The sequence below is a fragment of the Mesocricetus auratus genome, unplaced genomic scaffold (genome assembly GCF_017639785.1).
Source record: "Mesocricetus auratus isolate SY011 unplaced genomic scaffold, BCM_Maur_2.0 Super-Scaffold_100031, whole genome shotgun sequence".
Lineage (NCBI taxonomy): Eukaryota > Metazoa > Chordata > Mammalia > Rodentia > Cricetidae > Mesocricetus > Mesocricetus auratus.
In genome coordinates this window covers 8323610-8349465 of record NW_024429212.1, presented here as the reverse complement: position 1 = coordinate 8349465, position 25856 = coordinate 8323610, and the positions used below count along the sequence as shown (strand labels likewise).

The 25856-nt window shown below is 46.9% G+C and overlaps 1 long non-coding RNA gene across 1 annotated transcript in view; it reads right to left on the bottom strand.

The window, feature by feature from the left end:
- The window catches only part of LOC121135109, a 65457-nt gene extending 40754 nt beyond the window's left edge, over positions 1-24703 (bottom strand). Inside the window, exon 1 of the long non-coding RNA XR_005872292.1 lies at positions 24256-24703. This is a non-coding gene — a long non-coding RNA (uncharacterized LOC121135109). The remainder of the gene's footprint in view (positions 1-24255) is intronic.
- Positions 24704-25856: the final 1153 nt, after the last annotated feature.

Below are 25856 nucleotides of genomic sequence, written 5' to 3'. Positions count from 1 at the left end.
GGAAATGTGATTGTGCTCCTCAACCAACCTGTGGTCCGTCTTTTAACCCCAAACATTTGCAACTCCAGTTACTGAATGAGCATAAAAAGCTCCTGACTATACCCTCCTCACTCATGCCTCATACTCCTCGCTTCTCGGTGTCTGTTCTGTGTTAGAACCATACCCTGGCCCAGGCACCTGCCACGCTGTCATGGTCACAGTGCAGACCACCAGACCACCAATGCCACCCCAAAGCATAGCATCAGGTTTCTAAATTGTACTAGAAGTGTCACTGTGTGGCATGGTGCCTAGTGGGACCTGAAGAGACAGGAAGGTATTTCTTTCATTTCCTCCTCCGCCTGTTTGTTTTCATGTTACATCTGCATTTAAAAATTTTCTTCTTTTCTTTGCGTGTGTGCCCGAATCACACCTCCCACCCAGCCTTCCCTCCACATTTTTCCAGTTACACCGTTGCCAGCTGTTTACTGTTAGACTCAGGACCATTTGGCCAGTTGCTTACTTTGGTGATTTGCACATCAACGGGACATGATGATTTTATCTTTTCCTATTTTAAAATCACTCTCCTTAGTATTTATTTACATAATGAACAGCACCAACGTATTCTCTTGGGTTAGCTTCCTTTCCTTAGCCCTTGATGCTTACTTTCCTTCCTAAATTTCTCTGTACAGACCACTTTGCTCTGTCTGGCCTTACATTCATCTTGTGTGGTCACCATTCCTGAACACACAGGGCTCAAGTATGTAAAGTACCTGCCACAATTTCACAACATACCAGAGTAATGGAACAAAATTAACATTCCTTGTGGTCTATGATTCTCAAAGTATCCTCATCCCTCACTGGTTTGTATTAGTGGTGCATATTCATCACACGTAGTAGCAGGCATTGAAGACATTTGCACGTAAGCACACCCCAGGATCTGGCCAAGTATTCTCCCTTTCTCCCCACCCCCTCCCATTAGTTTCCTTTTTCCCACAGGGCTTTGCTTCCAGTTTTATATATACATATACATGTGTGAATATATTTATATGAATATATACTCATAGATTTTATGTATATAAAACATAGGACATAGTCAAGACATATTGGTCCATGTCTTTTTGAAACTCATCACCCTGGGTACTTTTTAAAGATTAATTTATTTTTAATTACAGGTACATCTTGTCTGTGTGGGGTATGTGCATATGTGTACAGTGGTCTCAGATGCAAGAATATGACAGATGTCCTAGAGCTTAGTTACAGGTGGCCCCGAGTTGCCCCTGGAGGAATGGCACATGTTGTTAACTACTGAGACATCCTTCCAGCTCCACTGTGGATATTTTTAAACACATAAATTTGATGTATATAAAAATCTGGTATCCTCATGTTGTTTGCCTTTCTGAGTCTGGCTCATTTTGCTAAGACGATGATGTCGTGTCCACTTTATTCTGTTTGTGACCAAATCAAACTCCTCTGTGTTTATCACATTTCCTACATCTATTCCACTGATGGATACCTAGGCTGATTCCGTAGCTTGGCTCCAGTACAGAGTAGCACACGGAAAGCATGTGTGTGCAGATGTCTCTGTGATACCACATTCTGCTCTTCGGGCTCAAGGGCCTTTCACACAGCATGAAACTTAGAAAACAAGGTGAACATTTCTGTCTACAGACCCTAGCTATCCTGCCAGCTGACACACAGGGAGAGGTTTCCATGTCCTCTTCAGCAGAGCTTTCTCATAGTCTGCTGTTGCCAAGACTGGCAGGTGACACTGGTAGAACCCTCAAGTAGCTTCCTAATGCCTTTAATACCTCTTCCCTCTGTCTGTGTTTGGGGGCACAGTTGCACCCCAGGCCAGCCCTGTACCCTCTTCCCCTCTGCCCCTCTTCAGTACACTGATTTCAGATAAGAGCCTCAGACTCACCAATGTCAGTGTCACTGCAGAACCTTGTCCCCACATGCTGTCCCCACATGCAGAGAAGCAGTACAACTTGCTCTCTGCTTGGATGAATCCAAACCACCAAACCGCCCTCTGATGTCAGCTTCTGTGTAACTCTCAAAGCATGTACCCTGGTCCTAAAGACAGATTTGATGATCGCTGCCCATGATGTGCTGTAAGCTCCACGACAGAGGCATACTGATTGCCCTCAGCATTCTCACACCCTGACCCACAGCAGCTCTTGGCAAGCAGGGTTTGATTAGTAAGCAAATAATTTTTGCGTTTACATTTAAATAGTCCACTCAGTAAGATTATCTGTCTGTCAAGACAATTTTACCCAGTATATGTACCGTTCATAACAACTACAGATGGGGAAACCGAGGCTGGGCGAAAACTTGTAGTTTCTGGAAGTTCACTTAATGATTGGGACAGCAGGAGTGACCAGAGTCAGGTTTGGTTTCTAGCCTGTGCTCAGGTTTTCCTGGCTGTGACAAGTGGAGCCTAGAGCAAGCCCTTGGCTGCTGCCTGATATTTCTCCAAGAGGCTGCAGACTTCTGTTCTGTGATGAAGATGCCAGCAGCAACCACAGAGGCTGATGGCTGGAGAGAGTCAAAAGTCAGTTTCAGTTCCATATACCATGTGTGTGTGTGTGTGCGCGCGCGTACATGCACGTGCACGTGCAAGCATGTGTGTACGTGTGCGTGTGTGTATGAGTGTGTGTACGTGTATGTATGAGTGCAAGTGTGTGCATATGCGTGTGTGTGTATATATGTGTGTGCGTGTGCATGCGTGTTCATGTCTGTGCATGTGTATACGAGTGCGAATGTGTGTATGCATGTGTGTGAACATGCATGTTCATCTGTGTGCATGTGTGTATGAGTGCGAGTATGAGTGTGTGTGTGTACATGCAAGCATGTGTGCACGTGTTCATGCATGTGCATGTGTGTGTATGAGTGTGTGTATGTGTGCATGTGTGTATGAGTGCAAGTGTGTGTGCATGTGCGTGTGTATGTATATATGTGTGTGAATGTGTGTATGAGTGCAAATGTGTGTATGCATGTGTGTGCATGTGCATGCATGTTCGTCTGTGTGCATGTGTGTATGAGTACGAGTATGAGTGTGTGTGTGTATGTGTGTGTGTGTGTGTGTGTGTACTCATGGAGGGGGATGCATGTCCAGGTGTTGATCCACAGGAGACCTCTTGTTTTGTTTTGTTTTGAACAGGCTCTCTTACCTGGAGCTCACTGATTAAACTGGGCTAGGGAACTTCTCATCTCTACCCCCATGGTTCTAAGATTGCAATTAGGGTACCACCCCCAGATTTTTATAAGAACTCTGAGGTTCTAGACTCAGACTCTGGTGCAGCAAGCACTTGACATACAGAGACATCTCTCCATGAATCCCACAGATGCTCATATGAGACAGGGCAGTTCCTAACGCCACTGCAGGGTCAAAGCGCCCTTCCACATGGAAGGCCTCAGCGGTGTGCTGGTGGGATGGAAACAGGAGGCAGGAAGGCTCTCTGAAGCATGGGCCTCACCCACATCTGCAAACAGAGCAGGGGTCCACCAACCTCAAATGGCAAGTGTTTCCCTTCTCACTTCCTCTAATGCGTGGAGACGTTTTATCTTGCATTTCCAACTCACCCTCTAGCTTCAGTTTGTGTTGAATGACGAAAACATATTTATACCTGTGTGCACATCTGCTGTACTCTTGATGTGGGATTGAAAACAGGCAGCTGTCCTGTGGGGTCAAGAAGTCCGTTTAGTGAGGTTCTGTTTCTCGGTTTCTCGTGTCCAAACTTCACTTTTGTGTGTAGAAGCAGCAGAAATGTGCATAGGAAACTGTGAAGTTCCCTGAAAACTGTCACGACTTCAATAGACCCAAACTTGAAAACTTGCTAAAGCCAGACCAAGGAACTGAGACCGAGAACTGAACTGCTTCTGGTCACCATTTACGATGTCATCATACCACAGTTGTATTCTAATGCGATTCTTTCCTCTGACACAAGACCCACTGTGGGCACTTCAGGCAGTACCCCATCCCTGTGAACTCACGATACCCCTCATAGATAGCACTGACTTGCAGTTTCAATGACTGCTTTTGTCTAGTGAGTATGCTCATGTCCAGAGACTAAGTATCCTAAGTCCTGAATCTATGTATCTAAGGAACCCAGCCATGTCCTCCATCCCTTTCTTCCTTGTGCGTGATGAGATCTGAGGAAAGAGTTTCTTCTGCTCTTTGTCAAGGTTTCTAGAGCACGGGGGATTTGATTCCCACTTGTCTCCCCACCTACATATGGAGGACACATACCCTCCTGCCCATGTCACAGTGGGAGACAGTGCAGTGGGCTATATTCCTGGACCAGCACTAAGGTAGGGAAATCAATGGCTACAGTAGAGACACAACCAGCTACTTGCCACATGTCTGTTTCCTCCTTCCTATGAAGCTGCTTTGGCAGGTGGTGTCGCTCAGATTTCTGTTATTGTTAACAGCCATCTGAGAGAATCAACTTGAAAAGATGAAAGGTTTGTTTGGTCCAGTGTTTTGGACAACACAAGTCCAATATGAGTAAAGCAGAATTGGTCCTTGCAGTCTCCTACTGAGCTCTCAGTACAGAGTGTCCGTTCCATGGGCACTGCCGAGTAGTAGGACTGCATATCAACAGTGTCCCTTATTCACAGCATTCTCTACACCTGCCTGCCTATCTGCCATGATGCCAGCTCTGCCTGGGAAGCAACATCTTTCACATCAGCATTTGGCCCCTTACTGGGTTCCTCTCATCCCAGGCAGTCTGCTTCCCAGCTATGAGATTCTATCATGCAAAAGGCATTACTTTAAATTTTGGCTAGAAATTTGATTACAGCCAAAGTACCAGCTTTTTCTGAGGGCTTGTGATGGGTGTGGCAAGATTGCTCCCATCCCTGTCTTCTCCAGGTGCCACCTTGCGCTGCCTTCCTAACACGAGGAGGCACCAGTGGGTACTAGAAGCAGGCTCTAATCTCACCACAAAAGACAAGATGCTCCCCTTCCCTTCCTATTTCTCTGCATCCTGAGAGTCAACCTTCCTTCCTTCCTATGGGGCTCTGATAGCTCCTTGCTATTGTACTGTTATCAAACTGCAATATAAATGACTGTTCTTATATACACGACTCGTGGAGGCAGGGCCACAAAACACTCTTAGTCATGGCACCAGACATCTCCTACAGGTGCTGTAGAAAGAATGGCTGAGGAGAACCTGCAGTGACAGATGTGAAGGCCACCCTCTGATCACAGTCATCCAGGCAGAAAAAAGATTATGCAAAATAAATGAAGAACATTGCTCAGAGTTGAATAAATGAGGCAATAAATTTAGTAACAAGAAATTATAACTATCCAGCTTCAACCCCATCAGAGACCCTGAGAAAGACATAATATTACCTGAGTAAACAGGAAGTGCAAAGCAAACAACTTCCAAAACTATAGAAATGACAGAGACATCTGACTGCCTGGACAGGCACCCAAAGTTCCTCAGCAACTTTGGGACATCAATCTTTGACCTACAGGCCTAGAGTGTCTGACAGTTTTCTGTGAAGCAGGAATTTTGAAGGACTGTCCCACCTTGTCTTGGCAAAGTCTGGCTGTTACTTTTTTATGTGTCCTGCTTGTCCAATTTAGACAGCATATTGTCAGCAGTCGAGGCAAGGTCAGTTTCTTGCTCAGTGGCTTACTTTGCTACAATGAAAGCAAACTCCACATAAAGGTTCCTCAATGCCTATAATCCTTTTTTTGAAGTAGATTTGTGCTGACAGAAACAGACCTGCTTCTGTCATGAAAACATCAGTCATTTTTCATATTTGGCACTGATATCAAAACATTTTAAGTACAAAACATGAATTACCAAACTGATAATGATTATAATTGACATTATGTCAATCCCAGCTAAGTTGATTATCCCATCATTTAATTTTTACATTGTAGAACCTCGCAGAGACCTAACTCTTGCATTATAATATTGTTCCCCATTCCCTCATATTGTCCTCCACTCCTCACCCACAGATAGCACAGTTCCAATGGCACCCCCTTGTCTACGGAGTCAGAGTCTGAAGAGGCAGTGTCTGCCCTTTTGCAGAGGGTACCAGGAAACCTGTGCTCCCAAATATTCACTCAGGTTTTGGATTAGGAGGCACACACACACACACACACACACACACACACACACACAAACCTGGTTCCTTTTGAATAGTTTTAGGGACCCACAGCAGAAGAAATCCCAGGAAAATAGCAACCACCCTCCACCCCCCTAAAAGTTGTACTTCCACTCATGTAGACATTGTCCACTCCAAAAAGTCAATGCCTGTGGAATGAGTTTTTTATACAAAGCTGTGAGTCTAAAACTTTTTCCTGTTTGGATTTTAAAAAGCGTCATCTCTTTAATAATTCATCTTTTCTTCCTTCAACCTTACTAAACATTAAACAGATCAAAGTTAACTATTTGAAAGGTGAATATGGCTAGAGTTACTCAGAGAAGTGTGGCCCACCCAGTGCCTCCCTGGTAGAGGACAAGATGAGGTGGCACGTAGAACAGATGTGAATAACTCCCCTGGGATCAGCCCTTGGGGACAGATGAGGCTCATAGCCTGTGTTCTTGCCTCTGAGTGGCTGGCCATCATGGATTGTTCAGCAACACAGCCTGGTGGGCTATCCGAGCCACCTCTTTTGTTTGCTCTCTGCCTTCCTCCGTCCCCAAGGAACAAGAAGCCGGTAACCTGGTGCAGCAGCAAGCTGTCTCGTGAGTCGTTGCGTACTTTCTCCCTAGTTGATCTGAGCTAGGAGACTTGGGTGTCTCTCTCATGAAGGCCCCTGCAGGGTAACTTTCATTCAGTGTTTTCTGTGGTGTGAGATGCTTCCCTACAAGCATTGGGCATTAGAGTACTTGGCCTCCAGTTGGTGGAACTGTTTGAGAAGGACTAGGAAGTGTGGTCCTGACAGACAATGTGTATCACTGCGGTTGGGCTTTGAGGTTTCAAAAGACTCATCGTTCCTATGTGTTCTACCTGCTGCTTGTGGCTCAAGATGTGAGATCTCAGCTATTCCTGCTGCCATGTCTCTGCTCCACCGTCTTCAACTCTAACTCTCTGAAACCAGAAGCCCAATTAAAACTTTTTTATAAGTTTCCATGGCCAAGGTGTCTTACCACAATAGAAAAGCAACTAATACAGTCTCATCGTAGCTGATCCATCTGTGTGATAGTTCATGGTGTCGACTTGATAAGAAAGAGATGAGTCTCTGGGTATGTCTGTGAGGAAATCTCTCATTGGGTTAAGATGGGAAGGCCCGCCCTAACTGTAGGTAGCACTCTACACAAAGGAGAAAGAGAACTGAGGACTAGTGTTCATTTCTCCCTGCATCCTGGCTGTGTGTACAATGTGGGTGCTGCCTCCAGTTCCCACCGCTGTGACTTTCCACTGAGCCAAAAACTGTGAGCCGGCATAACCCTCCCCTCTTTAAGCTGCTTCTTGTCGGGTATTTTGTCATCATACGTTGACAGCCCCACCCTCCCACCTGAGACTCCGTCATGTTAGAGACTCACAATTGTTATGAAGCAGAACTTAATTCAAATAACAAGCTCACATTGACGGAGCAGTGCGAGCTGCTTTGAACAAGGCAGCCGGGGCTTCCCATGCCTACAGCGTAGAGACGGGTTTCCAGAACCCAGAGCCATATCCAAGAACTCACTACCCTCTCCTCATAGAAATCCAAGAGTAAGGCCTTTGAAGTCAAACCACACCATGGAGGCAGCTCTGAAGGCAGTGAGCAGCGAATGTAAGGAATGTAAGCAATGAATGTGTCCTAAATACTATTGGATAGAGCTATCTGAAAATGACCAGAAAACAGGGTTATCCCTTGGCTCTCTGCGAACTGGCTGAAAGAGGGGAATTTCCAAACCCTTCTGAAATGGGGAAAACAGCACTGGATTTGTAACAATAGCCCCAGCCTGGGAGCTCATCATAGACTCCATGGACTCTGGGAGGCTCAAAACTGACATGGTTCCTCCAGAGGAGAGGGTAGATACAGAGAACAGAGGGGAAGTGAGACCTCAGTGATAAACTCCCAGAATAAAGCAAATACAGAACCCTGTCCAACTCAGGAACGACCCAGTGTCTGTAGCTATACAAAGGAAAGCATGTCCCGCTGAAAGGGCTGCCAGTGGCGGCAGCAGCACACGGGTTGGGAGCAGAGAAGAAAGAGGCGATCAGCCTCCATGACACCCACTTCTCAGCCACTGAGCTCACCACACCCATCCTTTGGGAAGGGAACACACTGCTGGACTTGGCAATCCCTGCAGAGGCAACTTTGACGATGGATGTGACACAGACAGAAAACCAATGGGGGAAATGTTGAACTTGACCTACATTTAGGCCAGGTGGACATATTTAGAATATAATTAGAACATTCGGTCCAACCACAGAAGGTGACATTCTTTCCCAAGCCAACATACAATAGTCTCCACCATAGATTAGAAGATCAACTATAAAGTAGTTCAATAAAATCTAAAGGTTTTGAACCATATAGTGCCTTTCCAACCATAATGCTATCAAAAATAAAATGAGCTATTTAAAAATAAAATGATTATTTTAAATGTACAGAAACTAGGCATCATGCTCAAATAGGAGGTCAAGGAATAAAATTAAAAGTTATAAAATGCCTGGAAATAAGCAAAACAGCCATATAATATGTAAAACTTCAGGGCTTCAGAAAAATAGAGGGGCTAAGAAACAAGGTGATGGTGGTAAACACTTGGGAAAAGTAAGGACCTGGGTAAACAGTCCAATGCTATGGCTCAGGGCTGAGACAGGAACAAGCTAAGCCCACGGCTAATAAGGGAAGACAGTAGTTAAAGACGGCAGAAATAAACAAAACAGTGAGTTGGGGGAAAGAGAAAAGATGAACAGATGAGAGTTTGGTTTTTTTGAAAAGGCAGACTCTGTAAAGCTTCAGACAGATGGGTCAGCAGGGAAAATAAAAGACTCAAATCAGAATAAGGAGGAGACATTGCCAATCCACACAGAAACACAAGGAGTCATAAGACTACAGTAAACAACCATGGGGAACATCTACAGGTATTTGAAAAAAGATACCTAACAAAAGTTGGCAACCTTTATTAAAAAATTATAAATAAATACCCCTGAATTAACTAAAGAAAGAGCCTGCATCTACGCAGCAACAAGTAAATGGAACAAGCCCTGATACTAGCCATGGAAGGTCAAGGTTTGGAGAGAGACACGGAGAGTCCCGTCTTCAGCACTTCCAGCCAACACAGTCCTAGGCAGCAGTTAGACCAAACGACACCCACACTGGAAGTGAAAAATAGAACTGATTGGTGTCAGCTTCACTTCGCTGTGGCGGGGCACTAGAGACAAGCTGCTTCAGGGACAGGGTTTGCTTGAGTTTCACTGTGGAGGTGTCTGTCATCACGGTGGAGGGAATGAGGCAGAAGAGAGAACAGATCACACTACGGGGCCAGGAGGCAGGATCAGAGAGACAGAAAGACAGACAGACAGACGGACGCGCGCGTGCGCGCACCACACACACAGAAACAGAGAGATAGACAAACACTGAGATATCAAGAAAGACAGACACACACACACAGAGAGACAGACACACAGAGAGAAACAGAAAGACAGAGATACAGAGAGACAAACACTGAGGTATAGAGATAGACAGGCAGACGGACAGACAGACAGACTAGAGAGAAAAGGAGACAGAAACAGAAAGACTCCTTTCCCGTCTTTTACCCATGTAGGTCTGCAAATTACAGAACAGTGACACTTATATTCAAGTAGGGTCTTCCTGCTTAGCTAGCCCTCCCTGGACTGGTCCTCACAGACATTTCTGCCTGTATACTATGACTAGATACTTCTCACTCCATCAAGCTAACAGTCAAATTAGTCCCCACAAACATAAAATTCATTTATAGAGGAGGAACAAGTTCAAGAAACCCACAATTTTTTTTTGTGATCAACTACAGTTAAAAACAGTATTCTGCATGCTTAAAAACTGCAGAGGTCCCAGGTGCATCTCTGGCTCTTTTGCCTGCTCTCAAGACCCTTTTCTTCCTGTCGGGTGGCCATGTGCAGCCTCAGTCTGAGGGCTTCTATCCTGGCCTTATTGTGTCTTGTTCTGACCTGTTTGGTTATTGCCACTTGGAGGCCTGCTCTTCTCTGAAAGGAAACAGAGAGAGAGAATGGATCTTGGGGAGTGGGGAAGTTGAGAGAAGCTGGGAGTAGTGGAGGGATGTATTATATGAGAAAATAATCTATTTTCAATTTTAATTGTAAAGGTCTTCTTATGTTTTTTTAATTTTATGTATATGAGTGCATTGCCTCCATGTATGCCTGATGCATGAGAAAGCCAGGAGAGGGTGTCGGGTCTCTTGGGACTGAAGTCCCAAGATGCTTGTGCGCTGCCACGTGGGTGGCAGGAATCAAACCCAGGTCCTCTGGAAGAGCAGCCAGGGTTCTCAATAGATGAGCCCTTTCCTGCTCGGCAGTTTACCTTCTTCAAAATTGCCAGGTAGTTTTTTTACGTGTTCTTACTACAAAGCAATGCATCTGAGAGATGCTATATATATGTGTGATTTTTATTTTGTTACAAATAAAGAAAAAAATTAAAAATGGACAAATATCAAAATTTTCCTGTATCCTCAACGAAATTATAAAAGGAAAGAAAAAACCTGAAGTGACACATCAAACAAAGTGCACACCAAGACGCAGTGACAGCCGAGAGCCCTGGGGAGATGTGCATGTGTTCTGTACGTATTTGAATCACCTTTCTGGGCCCTCAGCACCTTCAGGAAGGGACTAACTATGTGGCATTTATCTTATATTCCAAGGGTTCATACTGGGCCTGGAAAACAATAAACATGCAAAAACAAAAAACAAAAAAAAATGTCACCAACTGAATCTCTTCATGTTACAGCAACTCCGTCCTACACCTCATATAGCAGAACCCCTTCCTCTTCCTGCACCTACTGGGCACAGAGGCACACAGTAGGGCTCCACTGCCCCTGCACAGGATCCGCATCTTCTTGGGTCAAAACTGCCAGCCTTGGAAGTGTTGATGAAGCCTGTCTTCAGCCTGGCCCTGCAACAGACTGCTAGGTGTCATCGCTCCAGACCACAAGGGGCTGCAGGAGACAAATGGCCTGGCTCCCACCTGGTATAAAAAAGATGGGCATTTTGCTAATCAGGCCAAGACGCCTGCTGTGGATTCTCCAGTCTAAGTGATAAGCATCAAATAAGCGTCCCACAGGCCAGGCTATTTCAGTGCCTGCTTTGAGATCTCACAGCTCATCTTCCCTGCCACTCACATGGGGAGGGCGATGGGCAGCTCAGGGCAGCTCAGGGCAGCCCCCTCTCTACAGCTTAAGCCCGTCGTGAGGATACCATCTCAGGCATCCACCCAATAAATACACAGGGAAGAAATGGAGATGGAAACAGGCAGATACCAGGCTCAGGAGGAAAGAGAGCACCTTCCCCAGCTAAATGTCAGCTGGCTCTGGAGTATTTTCAATCCTAAAATCTTCTCAGACAATTGTTGCCAGGATCCTGAGTGCCCGGCACTCGCGGGACACCCGCTAAATAACCCTTGGTCACCAATTTCCTCCACAGGAGGCCTGTAGTGATGGGGGACCCAGCACCGCTCACGCATACCCCGGGTCACAGGATGGACATGGTGGGGGCCACAGAAGACTTCACCACTCTGTGGATGAAGGATCAGTTCTCCCCATACCAGGTTCAAACTGTGGAAAAGACCTGCAGCTGCGGACAGCTGCCCTGCAGCCTCCTCTCTGTTACTACGCTCACCTTCCCTGTGTACTCCCCAATATCTTAAGGGGAAAGCTGGCTTCACCATGTTTATCTAGCCTGTGTCTCTCCCTAATCTGCAATTAGCCTGATCTGTATTACATCCCCCTCCCCCACACTCGTGGGCTTCCCCCTTATCTGCCAGTCAGCACTGGGCAAGCCTGCTTTCCACGATGCATTCACAGAGCATCTGAGTAAGGCTCCTATCTAGACAGCCCAGGGCCCATCTTCAGATTTAATCAGAGCTAGGATAATGTGAACATATTAATGAAATCATATCTGGGTGCAGTTCAGTTCAGATTTCCAATGAAGTCTGCTTCAAGCTGTGTACTCATGAACGCCGCTCACTCACAGGCTCTGTGGGATCTGCTTCACTCTAGGCTCAGCCAGAAGTGTGACTCAGAAGGGGTCTCCGCTGAGAAGCCCAGGACCTTCCACCCTTACTTGACAGTCTGTAGAATCTTGGGAATCCCCTCTTACTCCCTGGCTGCCACAAGGCTTAGTTTGCTGTCCAGTTCCCGCATTTGATAGCTTTAGCCTCTTCTGCCTCCAATTCACTTTGTCCATTTCTCTGGTTTCTAAGAGACTGCTGTCTTTGGAAGAGATGATTACCTATCTATCTATATACTCGTCTATCATCTATCATCTACCTATCGACCATCTACTCATCATCTATCATCTGACATCTATCATCTATGTATCTCTAACAAAAAGATACTGTTACAAATGGGAAAATTATTAAGGGCCACTAAATACATATCACTGATGTGACACAGCGGGTATTTTAAATCTCTGCCATTGCTTCTAAGAACCAGCATCTTCAGGACAGGGGTGTGGGTGGCTGGTCATCCTGCATCTGCAGGAAAGCTGGCCTGTGAATGGGAGGTCACTTAGACAATATTCCACTACCCAATTGTCTCATTCTTGTTCTGCATTCCCAGGAATCTGATGAAGGGACTGAGGGAGAGCCCTTAGTGGGGATTTAGTTGTCTGTGGTAAAGCTCAGATTCTTCTCTCATCCACCCTAGGTTGTGGGACAATTCTCTCCTGTGGCTCTGGTTCGGCAGCCCTCAGCCAGGATCTTTCCAGATTCCAGGGCCTTCCAGAACCAAGATACTGCCACCAAGCTTAAGTAAACCTTGCGTGAGTCAAGGCCCCATGGCATATCAGACTTAGCAGTCAGCAAAGGAGCATTGAGAGGAAGTAGCTGTGATGAATTTGGAGTCGTGAAAAGAAAGTCCTGTCTAGAAATCACCATGGGCTGGGTTCTCCAGCCTGGCTCCTTTGGTTACCTGATTACCCAAAATAGGTAAACCCCAGCCAGATTGGTAGAAAGTCCATTTCTTCCTCAAAAACCCTGGTGACTGGGGGCGGGATCTCCAAATATTGGAGATTACAGGCAGTGCAAATAATTTCTGGCGCCACTCACCATCAGGTGACCTGTGGATATAGATCCCACTATGAAATGAAGGAAATGCTGGGGAGATGGATCAGTGAGCAAGGCCTTATAAGCCATAAGTTCATTCTTAGAACTCACAGGAGAAAGAGCGCCATGGTGATGCATACTCTTCTAAACCCAGAGTGAAGGAGAAGTCAGTTCCATGTGATTGGCAAGGCAATGTGAGACTCTACCTCAAAGAACAAGATGGGTGACACCAAAGAAACACCAGTAGGGGACCTCTATCCTCTCTGCATGTGCACGCACACGCACATACACACACTCGCGCGCGCGCACACACACGCACACGCACACACACGCACACACACGCGCACACACACGCGCACACACACAAGCAAACTCTTGAAAGCAATTATGTAAGACTTACTCTCCTCTAGGTCTCTATTTCAGACTTAAGATATGTTGAACATCCTTGCTGAGCCATGGCTCAAATATGGAAATTCCGGTGAGGTTCACACTTGAGTCAGTGAAGTCATCACCCCTGTCAATAAAGCCAAGCCTTCCACCCCTGTGTCTCTGACCTCTGATCTCAACCTCTATTGTTAGGCTGGCAAATGCTGAAAATGCTGATCTGAGTTTTCTCCACAGACTGGGAAGTGGGATGGATATTTTATATCATTTCATGCAGTCATGCTATCTAAATTTCCTCATGGGGCTCATGTATTTGGGATTCCTCTGTGTGGTCATGTTGTCAATGGTTCCCTCGTCCCTGCAGAGAGGTTCTCCGTGAGGGGCATACCACAGTGTGCTTATCCACTAATTTCACTCAATTCCTGGTCTAACCCTCTGTTGTTCCTGAACCTGGGATATTAAAATTTAACCAGCTCAAAACACTAGTGTGTGTGATCCCAGTGTGCACATGTACTTACATTTCCTTTCTTTAATGTCCCAAAATAAACCATGTCTTAGTAATAGTGTGTGTACTTTTAAACACTGTAATGTTAAGTCTAGCTGATTGCTGGTGTTGGGATCTTCTAAATCCCCACCAAGCTTCTCTCTTTCTTCCTCCATTGTCGAGAGACAAGAATTAAAATCTCTGGATGTCTTTGGATTCCTCTAGATTTCCTTCATCAGCACCAGTTCTTGCATTTGTAAGCTCTCTGGTATATATACCTTTTAGGCTGTTGCTCTCTGTTGATGAATCAACCCTCGGATCATCATGATGTCGTTTTTTTTAGCCAGCAAGGATTTTTCTGATTGGCATGTTGAAGCTTCCTGTTGTGTCATCAAGCCATGGGGACTATAGGGAAGGTCACAGACCATGCCTGTGGGAGCACCACTGCCTGTGGGAGCATCACTGCCTGAGTCACTCATCTACACAGAAATGCAAAAGTGGATATCCCTTTTGTGTCTACGGATTCGTGGTATACACACAGTGTTAGGAAACCAACTGGCCATGGAGGTTATTTTTCATGGCACTACCCCAGAAGAGGTGCCTGTTTCTGCTTACACATTCCAGCCTCCCTGTAGCATAACCACGGAATAATCAGGAAGAGGTGAAGTTCAGAGTGCTACACGTCAGCGATAAGTGGTCACTGCTTCTCCTTGACTTGAAGGCATCTCAGAGGTTAAGGCGGCAGCCAGCTTGAGATACCCCTCTCCACAGATGTGAGCCCAGCTCAAGCTGCCCCTCCCCACACAGATGTGAGCTCTTAGCTGTGTCAGCCTCAAAGGATCTAAGCTTCATTTCAGTAAGAATTTTCTTATCATGTAACTCTGTCTTCAAATATTTGTCATTTCCTTGTGCTAAGACATTCAAAATCTCTTCCAGCCTGTGGAGATGCTCGGTGTATATGCAGACGTCCACCTTGAAGCCGTGGCCTCAGAGTCTTTCCTGCTGTTCAGCCCCTCTCCTCCACCAGTGGCACATGTGTGCATCAATAAGATCACATGCACACATGTGTTTGTACACACACACACAAACACATAGATACACACACATTCACACACAGAGACACACCCAATCACACAACACACATTCACACACAGAGACACACACAGATACACAACACACATTCACACACAGAGACACACACAGACACACAACACACATTCACACACAGAGACACACACAGACACACACAATCACATTCACACACAGAGACACACACAGACACACACAATCACATTCACACACAGAGACACACACAGATACACCCATTCACGCAAGAGACACACACACATTCACACACATAAACAAACACACATACACAAACATTCGCATACATACATAAACACACACAGGTACACAAACATTTACACAGAGACAGACACACACAGACTTATCCTAGGGTCCTGGAAGTCTCCCTGCCAAGCTTCCCTGTGATGCTCACCCGTTAGCACATACCCCATCCCCACTTGCCACCTGCTCAGCAGTCCCTTGGAAATTCTGGAGAGATCCTTTCCCTGTATTTTATTTACTGCAAGAATATACTCAGCTTCCCCTTTTAACCCATGGGAGTCTCCTCTTCCTCCACAGCAGCCCTGGTGTTTAGACTAAAAACCAAAGCATTTGCTCTCAGTCTGAGCTCCAGGACCTTAAGCACAGGAGATCTCGCTGCTTTGCTTTTTCCTGCTTGAACTCCACTACACTGGCTGCAAGTAAAACAGCTCTTAATTGATCTGCCACCCTGCAGTCTCAGCGTAGGACAACTGAAGGATATAAGGTGGTGGCCCCCCATTCTTGCTGCTCTGCTGGTGCCCAAGTCTGGGACTTCAGTGACCAGGCACTGACGGGTGTCCCCCAAACCCTTGTATTTCCCATGAGAGGTTCCTGTTATGTGTATACACACGGGCAGAGTGAGTGACCTTTGGGTGTGTGCACTCACAGTTATCTCTCCTTAACTCCGCTGGGAGGGGATACTTATCTTCCCTCTAAGGAATAGTATTATTTCTGGGAAAAGAGCTGGATTCTTGGCAGCCTGTGTAACTGGGTAGACCGTTGCCCTATAATTGAGTCTCTCTTCCCTGAAGACACACTGAATTGTGTGTCCAAAAACTGTGTCTAGAGTTGCAGCGGTGTCCAACCCAGGGAACTGTGAACTGTCCCTCATGGGTCTCTTCCACCTCTGCAGAACCATGGAGTTCCTCAGTAATGTGAACCACAACAACACTCCCATGCCCAACTGGAGTCTGTAAGGAAATGAGAAGCAAGTAAAAGGATTTGTTCAGAAACCAAAGTTAACAGAGATGCCAGACAAAGGCAAAGCAATAATTAAGGGTGAGTGTGCGTGCCTGTGTGTGCAGGCCAGGGGTCAGCCTCAGGGGCCATCCTCAGTCACTCTCCACCCTATATTTTGAGGCGTGGTCTCTCACTAAAACGAGAACTTGCCAATTGGTCAGCCAGTCAAAGAGATTTGCTTCCACGCCTCTGGTGCAGGGACTGGGTGCCTGCCACTGTGTCCAGCTTTACACGTGAGCACTGGGGATTCAAACTCACTTTCTCACGCTTGCATAGTGAGCACTTTAATCTCTGAGCTTACATCTAGCCCCTAGGTACGTTTGGGGGGTAGGCAGGGGTGGTGATTCATTGTATTAGAGATTTCTTCCCATGCTACTGTTGTCACCTTCCTCTTCTGGATACAAGGGGAGCTAAGTCAGGATGAGTTCTTCCAAGTATACACCAAACAATGAAAGGCACCGTGGACATCTGTGCTGTCCAACAGTAAGAAACATTCATTAATCTACTCATTTAGACACTCTTGAAAACTTGCCCGTTTTGTCTCCAGAACGATTTGTCTGAAGATTGATAGTTTTTAGCTTGACTAGGTCGTCTTGGTCGTTTAGACATCACCAACCTTACAAATGGTCTCTCAAACACAGCTTATGTGTCAATGGACTCCCTCATCCCTTGGCCCCCCCCATCACCATCTCTTAGTGCGCAAGAGAAATACAAAGCAACGGGACAACTAGAAACAAATGCATTTACTTTCTAAGTTGGCAGGAAAATCCCAATCAGGCGCCCAAAGAGGTTCTAGGGGAAATGTGAGTGATGTCATTGTAATACACTGCCTCAAAATATTAACTTTCTTTCTTTTGGTATGGTCCACTTTCTCATCAGATTGAGTTATATCTTCCAACAAGTTGGTGGGGCTGATCAGGTGATTCCCCCAACTAGATAATTTTTGTAAACCTATAAAGCAGAAATTGCACACAAGATTGCCACAGCATTGCTTATCATAATTCTCACTTTGAAAAACTGAAGATTCACTTAGGGGTCCGTTACATCAAGGGTGAGTTTCCCGTTTTTCCCTTTTTGTATTTAAGAGTTGGTGGAAGCTGTTTACTCTGAACCTTCAAAGCATGGGCAGAGGTTTCAGTGTGTAGAATCACTTCTGCTGTCTCCGCCTCTGAACTACTACAAAGCCAAGGACAAGAAAGACCAAAGTGGCCAGAGAGCTTGCTGGGATCCTTGCTGCCAGTATCAAGTTAACATCTGTGTCTCAGGGGACTATGAGGAGCTGTGATCGGGGACCTTCCACCCTAACGCAGCAGGCAAGTTCATGGTCTTCTGACTTTGTTCTTTCTACCAGCTTGTTTATTAAGAGAACAGATTACTTAGAGTTGCACACCCAGCATGCTGTTTTGGGACCCTCACATGACATCCCCACTGGCTCAGGACCCATTCAACAGTGAGAAGTGGGTACCGATGCCACCCTCTGTGACCATTTCCCCATGCCAAGAAGTGACCCGGGGCAGTGTAGGACTGGAAGGAAGATATTGCAGCTGCAGACCCTGGGGAAGCAGCAGGCCTTGGGGAAGCAGCTGCTTTTGCCTCTTGCGTGATGGGGCCTGTGAATGTGACCATAGGTCAGGATGCCAGCCAGGACCCTACTAGTTACAGCTCCTAACTTGGCCACCAGCCCACACACTGGCGCTCGCTGGCCTCCCCATCTTGTCCTCTACAGCTCCCTACTCTGAGCTTCAGACAGCAGCTTCCTGCACTTTCATCTGTACAAAGACAGGGGGCACAGCTGAGGCCTGGGCTGCCTCCACTCGCTGCTCCTCCGCACAACACCAAGGGAGGAAAGCCTAAGGCTATTTGAGCAAGAAAGGAGAAAGAACCCGACCAACCGACTGCTGGCAGGTGACACTTGTACCTGTGCACTCCTATCTGATGGTGTCTCCGGGCTCCCAAGGCCTTGGGTGTGCTGACTCAGTGAGGAGGGACTGTGGCCCTACCCTATGACCTTGCAATCTATCCTGGGGTTGGAACCTGAGCTTTGGCCCATGTTAGGCAACAGAAAGACAAGTGAAAAACAAAATTCTGTGACTAATGCTGTGAGCTCTGGCTTCCCTGATGCAATAGCCCAGTGACAGAACTGAAGCCGTTCTCCCTCCCTACCCCTCCCCTCCTCCTCTCCTCCTTCCCTCCCTACCCCTCCTCTGGCTGAAAAGCACCAGCACTGTCCCAGGTGTTTCTGACAGACAGCACTGGTCACACTGCCAAGTGGAAGGAACTGGAACTAGGTTTCTGAACCCTTGTCACTAAGTCCTAACAAGACCCTAATGAGAAGTGTCCCCGACTCTGCTGAAGAGAAGTCACCAGGTGCCAAAGAGAAGTCATTGTGTGCATGTCTTGGGGCAGCTGAGAGATCAAACTGGAAACAGCTTGTTAAATGCTGAGCATATGCTAGACACCGATTCTGTCCCCTCTGTGTCCCCTCCAGGTGCTCCCTCCTGCTCTGCTCTGTCCTCTTATTCACTCATCTTCTCCCTGCCATTGATTTCTGGATTCAGCTTGGTTTTTCTCAGCTTATCTCTGTCTCTCTGTCTCTGTCTCTCTCTGCCTCTGTCTCTTTCTGTGTCTCTGCCTGTCTCTCTCTGCCTCTGTCTCTCTCTGCCTCTGTCTCTCTCTGCCTGTCTCTGTCTGTCTCTGCCTGTCTCTCTTTGCCTCTGTCTCTGTCTGTCTCTGCCTCTGTCTCTCTCTGCCTGTCTCTGTCTGTCTCTCTTTGCCTCTGTCTCTGTCTGTCTCTGTCTCTGTCTGTCTCTGCCTGTCTGTCTCTGCCTGTCTCTGTCTCCTGTCCCTATTTTCTTGTTCCCCCCTGTGTTCTCTGCATGAGTAAATTAACTAAAAGTAAACAAAAGAGCCAAGATTGAGCCAAGTCAGTCTCAATCAGAAGCCACCTTAACTATCTCCGAAGTTTGACTTAACTAAGGAGCGAAGAGCAAGGTCTCTGCTTCGTATGTGGCGTCACTAACAGAATTACATGTAATTATGTATTAGATATAATTATATAGAATCCTATATATATAATTTTCTGCCAAAGAGCTTCAGTGAAAAAAATAAGCTTATCCTAAGATAAACATGCACACACAGAGGACACAGAAGAGAAGAAAACAGGACAGGAGAAGAGGGAGGGAGGGAGGGAGAGGCAAAGGCAGTCACAGGAATGCATCAGCTTGGATGCACACTTCAAAGCAAATGCCCTGCCACTGAGTCACATGCCCAGCCCTTGTTTTTGTGAGCCTATGTCTCACTATGTAGAGCAAGCTGACCTCAAACTCATGATTCTCCTGCCTCAACCTGTTGAGTACCAGAATTACAGACTACATCAACGTACCAGGCTAGTACTCAGAAATTCCATATATAGGAACTTGGGAGATGGCTCAGTGAATAAGAGCTTTGTAAGTGTGAGGGCCCGAGTTCTAGTCTTCAGCACTCATGTAAAAACCTAGGCATGACTGCCTAGGCCTGTAACCCCAGTATTGGGTAGGGATAGAAACAGGTAGATGCCCAAGCGCTTGCTGGCCAGCCAACCTAGCCAATGGTGTATTAATGAAACAGGGAGTCCAACCCACCTCATCCGGTAGAGATGTGAAGTCAGAGAAAGCAATGAAAAGTTTCCTGTATCAATTAGATGTGACTGCATATGTCATGTGAAGCAGGAAGCTGTCAGTTCCCTGTCTTGTCTAATTGTATTTTTCACAAGCCCCTCCCTTATGCGGTGACTTCAAGGCTAGTGGTGAATAAACCAGTCTATTTATGAAAAGTCTGTTCCTAGTCCCATCCTGTGGCCTCTATGACATTTTTGCAGTCCAACAGTTTGCACCAGAGATAAGCAAATCTAGGAAATTAGGAGGCTTCTGGAGCTTGTGCAGAGGGGGAATGAATGCAGAGGAGAGGGGTATATGAGTAAATGCTTTCTAGTAAACCTTTCAGATCTGTATCTCTTCCAGAAGGCTTTTTATTTCAAAACCCATTTTAAAAGTCAATGATCATTAAACATGCAGAGACGTAAGCGGGTTTCCGCTTTGTATTTCATTTGACACACTTCCAAATTGGTGTCTGCTTGTTTGCTACTTCCGCGGGGGGAGGGGTACGGAGAGCTAAGCCTACCAGACTCTGAACTACAAACCTCACCTGCATCTTAGATATACCTAAACCTGGTGCGCATCTGTTCTCCTCACAGCCCCTGAGAAGGAGCACATTCAGGCCTCCACCACGGCATGAGACTTCTGCAAAGCTACACACACGCGCCCCGCCCCCACACTTCTAGAGAGAACTCCTGGTATAGGTGTTTCACCCACAGCACTGCCGTGGCTCATGGAGACCTCTAGGTATGGCCTAGTCTGAATGTTCTCCTGTGACACCCACTCTGCTGTCCCTCCCCTGGAGGAAAACCCCCTCCTGTCTGTATACTCTTGGGGCTATGTCTGGGTCAGCTCCCACCTACCTGCCCGCCCCCTTTATTCCTTCCCTTGATCCTCTAGAGTAAAGAGAAGCAGTTGGCGGCTTGGCAAGGTGACTCCTTTACAGGGGCATGTTCTAAGGCAGCACACGGCCTCTTCCTGGCCAGGGTTAGCTGCTGGTACAGGATAGAACGCCTTGGTGCTTGGCCTCCACAGTCACCATTCATTACACAGTCTTTATCTTTGTGCATATCCTGGAACAATACTCTTAAATAAACACTCTCTCTCTGCGGTTATTTACTTTGTGTTTCCATGATCTCAATGGGACACAGAAATGGAGGAGACAGAAGACTTAGCAAATAAGCATTTGCCACACCATCTACGCACAAGGGGACAACTGTGAGGGATAGTGTTTTGTTTTCCAAGGGAGGTACGTCACTGGCGTGACACACGCCATGTGTGTGAGCACAGAGTGACTTAGAAGTTTCCATGTGACCCAGAATTCCAGATAAGCCTGTATCCAGCGAGCGAAGGCAGCAGGGCTTAAGGACAGGAGGCCACTGCTCAGCCTTGTCTGCCCCCTGAACCTTGGGACCTGGGGCACACCCTTGAACTTTCTAGGTTCTTGAGTGCAATCAAAGATGACTCCAGGTTTTATGCCTGATGTTTTGAATTATGGATTTTTTTTCACCATGTGTCACTACTCACAATCACAGTTGTGGTGTCACGGGCAGATTTGTTTACAGCTGGGGATATCAAAGCTCAGTTGGAGAGATTATTGAGTTCACAAATAAAAAGACAGCAGTCACGGACGGCCGTCTCCTAGAGATCTACCTGCATTTGCCAGTGAGAACCCAACTGCCAATCTTAACCACCTCCCTTCAGCTCATCCTTGTTAGCTAGAAGCACAAAGGCCCACTCAGAGCAAGCCAGATTCCCATGAGGACCTGCCAAGAGGAACCACGAAAGAGGATGAGGAAATCCAAGCTCCCCGGGGCCATTGTGTTTATTCGTACTTAAGATAGACTGGCCCCATTCTTACCATAGAACAGCAGGTGTGTTCTTGTATGACACCCAGAGGATGACGGGACATTTTTCCAGGGACCTGGGAGAGAGTGAACCTACTTCTTCATTCGGTTTATAAAAAGCAGGCAGCGTCCAGGTAGCAGCACATCAATGACACTGTCTCTGACAGAGGCAGGTCAGAGGAGTTCCCGTGTAGTCAGATACAAGTGTTCTCCTCAAAACCTGGCCCCATCCTGTTCTTTCGCATGTACAGGCACACAGCGCATAGGGCTGAGCACCCTTTAAACACACACAAACATCAGAATTCATCAGATAGCTGCAACGCACACAGCCATCTGCCAGAACAAGTCGTCTCAGAAGGGTTGTCTCAGAAATCATCCTGTGAAAACTAACCCTCTGTGCACCAGGAGTCCCAGCACCCTGGGGTCTGAGGCAAAAGGATCCAAAGGCTGATGGCAGCAAAAGCCTGTCTCAAACACTTTTAGTGTCCCCGAGCTGAGAAGGTAGCCTGTGTGCAGCCTAGAATCCCATTCTTCAGCCCCCAGGAGAAGGCGGGGCAGGACTACAGAGGACACAGCACTGCTTTTGAATGAAACCATCAAACCTTGGGGTGCCTTTGATTTTCCAAAGGGAATTTGTCGTGTGGATCTTTGTGTACAGGTGTGTGTATATGTGTGAGTAGGTGTGTACACAGGCTTGTGCACATGCTTATGTAGGTGTGTGAACAGGTATGTATACATGTGTGTGCGGTTGTGTGTACATGGTGTGCACATGTGTGTATCTGTGTACATGTGTGTGCGGGTGTGTATACAGATGTGTGCTCATGTGGGCATGTGCAGGTGTGTGTAGGTCAAAGGTCAGCCTCAAATATCCTTCCTCAGGAGCCATTTACCTTGTTTTTTGAGGCAGCTTCTCTTGGAGGACCTGAGGTTCACTGATTAGGCAAGACTGGCTTGCCAGGGAGTTCAAGGGACCCGCCACTCTCTGCTTCCCCAGTGCTGGGATGCCAAGCCTGTGCCACCATGCCTGGCCTTTTTATGTGCACTCTGGGGCTCCAAGGTGGGTCCTTATTCTTGCTTAGCTCTACTGACAGCTGTCCCACCAGCTTCAAGTATCGTGGCCTCAGTCCGTGCGTGTGGTCAGCGTGTAGGCAACATAACACGGCTTCCCAATGCTAAAGACGACGATGGGTTGAGTTGAAAGAGTGACGGTAGCATTCTCAGGGAAGACTTAGGGGCTTACAAAGCCCACTCCTCTGTAACCGCATGCGTTTCATCTAATGACACTGCTAATATCGTTCACGACACGTAGCATAGAAGCAGCCCCCTTCCCCCGCCCCTCCCCCTCCCCTACCCCTCCCCGTGACCAAGTTCACAGGAGAAACAGGCAAAATCCATACCCAAGAAGAGCAATTTCCCACAAAGCCTGACCATCGGGTTGCCGGTGTTCACCCCACTGGACTGAGGAAAGGATTCACGAGGCCTTCCTTCTGCGTGGACCTAAGAGGGGTTCCCAGAGGAGATGGGCCCGTGAGACAGTGCGCAGGCTGGAAGACAGCCATCCTCAGAGAGGGCGGGAGGTGTCCTAGTGAGGGTGTCTATTGCTTCCATGACCAAAACGCAAGTTGGGAAGAAGGGTCTGTTTGACTTATGACGCATCAGCATTGCTGTTCATCACTGAAGGCAGTCAGGGCAGGAGCTCACACAGGGCAGGAGCTCACACAGGGCAGGAGCTCACACAGGGCAGGAGCTCACACAGGGCAGGAACCCGGAGTCAGGAGCTGATGCAGAGGCCATGGGGGAGTGCTGCTTACTGGCTTGCTCCCCCTGGCTTGCTTGCCCAGCTTTCTTATAGATAGAACTCAGGACCACCAGCTCAGGGATGGCACCACCCACCCATGGGCTGGGCCCTCTTCCACTGACCACTAATTGGAGAAAATACCCTACAGCTGGATCTAATGGAGACAGTTCCTCAACTGGGGTTCCTTCCACCAATGACTCTAGCTTGTGTCAAGTTGACATACAAAACCAGCCAGCACAACTTGCCCACCTTGTCATCTTGACACAGAAACACAGCACTATTAGGCCACAACCCTTCCTTTCATACTCATCTCTAAGATCTCACATTAAAATCATAAATAATTTTAAAAATCCCACAGTCTTTACAAATTCAAACACATTAAAAATCTCAGTCTCTTTAAAACATCCAATCTCTTTTAAAAGTTCAAGTCTTTCATCCGTGGGCTCTTTTAAAAATCAAAATTAAATACTTTGTTCAAGAGGGAAGGACCATCACTCTGTCACAATCTGAACCAAGCAAAATCAAACGTTAACAGCATAAATAACTCAATGTTTAATTATCTGGGATTTACTCACGGTCTTCTGGGCTCCTCCAAGGGGCTGGGTCTCTTCTCCAGCTCTGGCCTCTGCAGCTCACACAGCTTGTCCTCTAGGCTCCGGCTGGCTCCACGCCACTGCTGCTGCTGTCCTTGGTGGCCATCCCAGGATACTGGCATCTCCAAAACTCTAGGTTCTTCTGCTGCAACTGGGCTGCGCTTTCACAAATAGTCTCTCATAGGCTCTCCTCATGATGCCAGGCCTCAATTTCTTCGCATGACCGCCTCAGTCCTGGGCCCTCAACTGCCACCGAGGCTGCACCTTCACCAATGGCCTCCCCTGGCCTCTCAAGGGCCAAGCCTCAGCTGCTCTCCGTGACCCCTTCATGCCATCAAAACCAGTCTCACCTGGATGACTCTAACACATTACCAAGTCTGCGCTGCCAACAGGAGATACAGCCTTGGCTGCCTCTGGAACACAGCTTATCTGTGCTCTCAGAAAACACTTCCCAGAAGATTTCTCCTCAGTGATGCTGGTCTCTTATTAATCACTGCTAATTTCTTAGTTTCAGCTGACCAGCATCAAGTATCCCAGCTAAGGTTTCACTTAGCTATTCTGATATCTTGTTAATCACAGCTGATTCTTCAGCCCCAGCTAACCAGAAACATAGTTTTTTGGTTTTTTTGTTTTTGTTTTTGTTTTTTTTATTTTTTTATTTTATTTTTTATTTTGGTTTTTTCGAGACAGGGTTTCTCTGTATTGTTTTGGAGGCTATCCAGGAACTCCCTCGGTAAACCAGGCTTGGTCTCAAACTCACAGAGATCCGCCTGCCTCTGCCTCCCAAGTGCTGGGATTAAAGGTGTGCACCACCACTGCCCGGCCAGAAACACAGACTTAATAGAGAATAACAAATGTTCCTGATGGAGTCTTTAAACTTCCCTCTGAAACTTCGCAAGCCAGGCCTCCATCCTCTGCACTGCTCTCAACGTTTTTGCCTTGCAAGTTCCTGAAGAGCACCCCACTGAGCTCTTAATGCTCAACCACTCTTCTAGCCCAAAGTTCCAATTCTGTATATGTGAACCTTGTAGGAAGATAGGAATCATCAGATATTGATATGCAGGGCACATCTGGTATACAGTTGTGGTGACAATCAATCAGTGTAATAAATGATTCCACGCTTCAGCGTTATATTGAGATGTGTATTTTCAAGCCTGTCTGATAGATGTCAAATCAAGATTTCCATTCAAGCTCCTTCTTAGTACATTCAACTGTGTTTATTTGAAATATTGGGTAGGCCTGATAGCCATAATGTTTTCCACCGGCGTGTGTTTGAAAACTTGATCCCTAGCTCATAACACTGTACTGGGGAGTCATGGAAACTTTAGGAGGCAGAACCTAGCTGGAGAAGCTGGCTCTCTGGTGGGTGGAGCTTGAATTGATTGACAGCGTGTCTATCAGATAGTGGCGCCTACCGTTGCCTGCATCCCTTATAATCAGCATACCTATGTACCCTGGTGTCCACTGCTCGTCCAGTCTGTTTTCCACCCAGACCTTTCAGCTCCCATACATAGCTCTGCCTTCGAGGTAGGAAAACTGGAGATTTCCATAGCATGAGGCATGGGCGGAAATGAGGGTTCAGT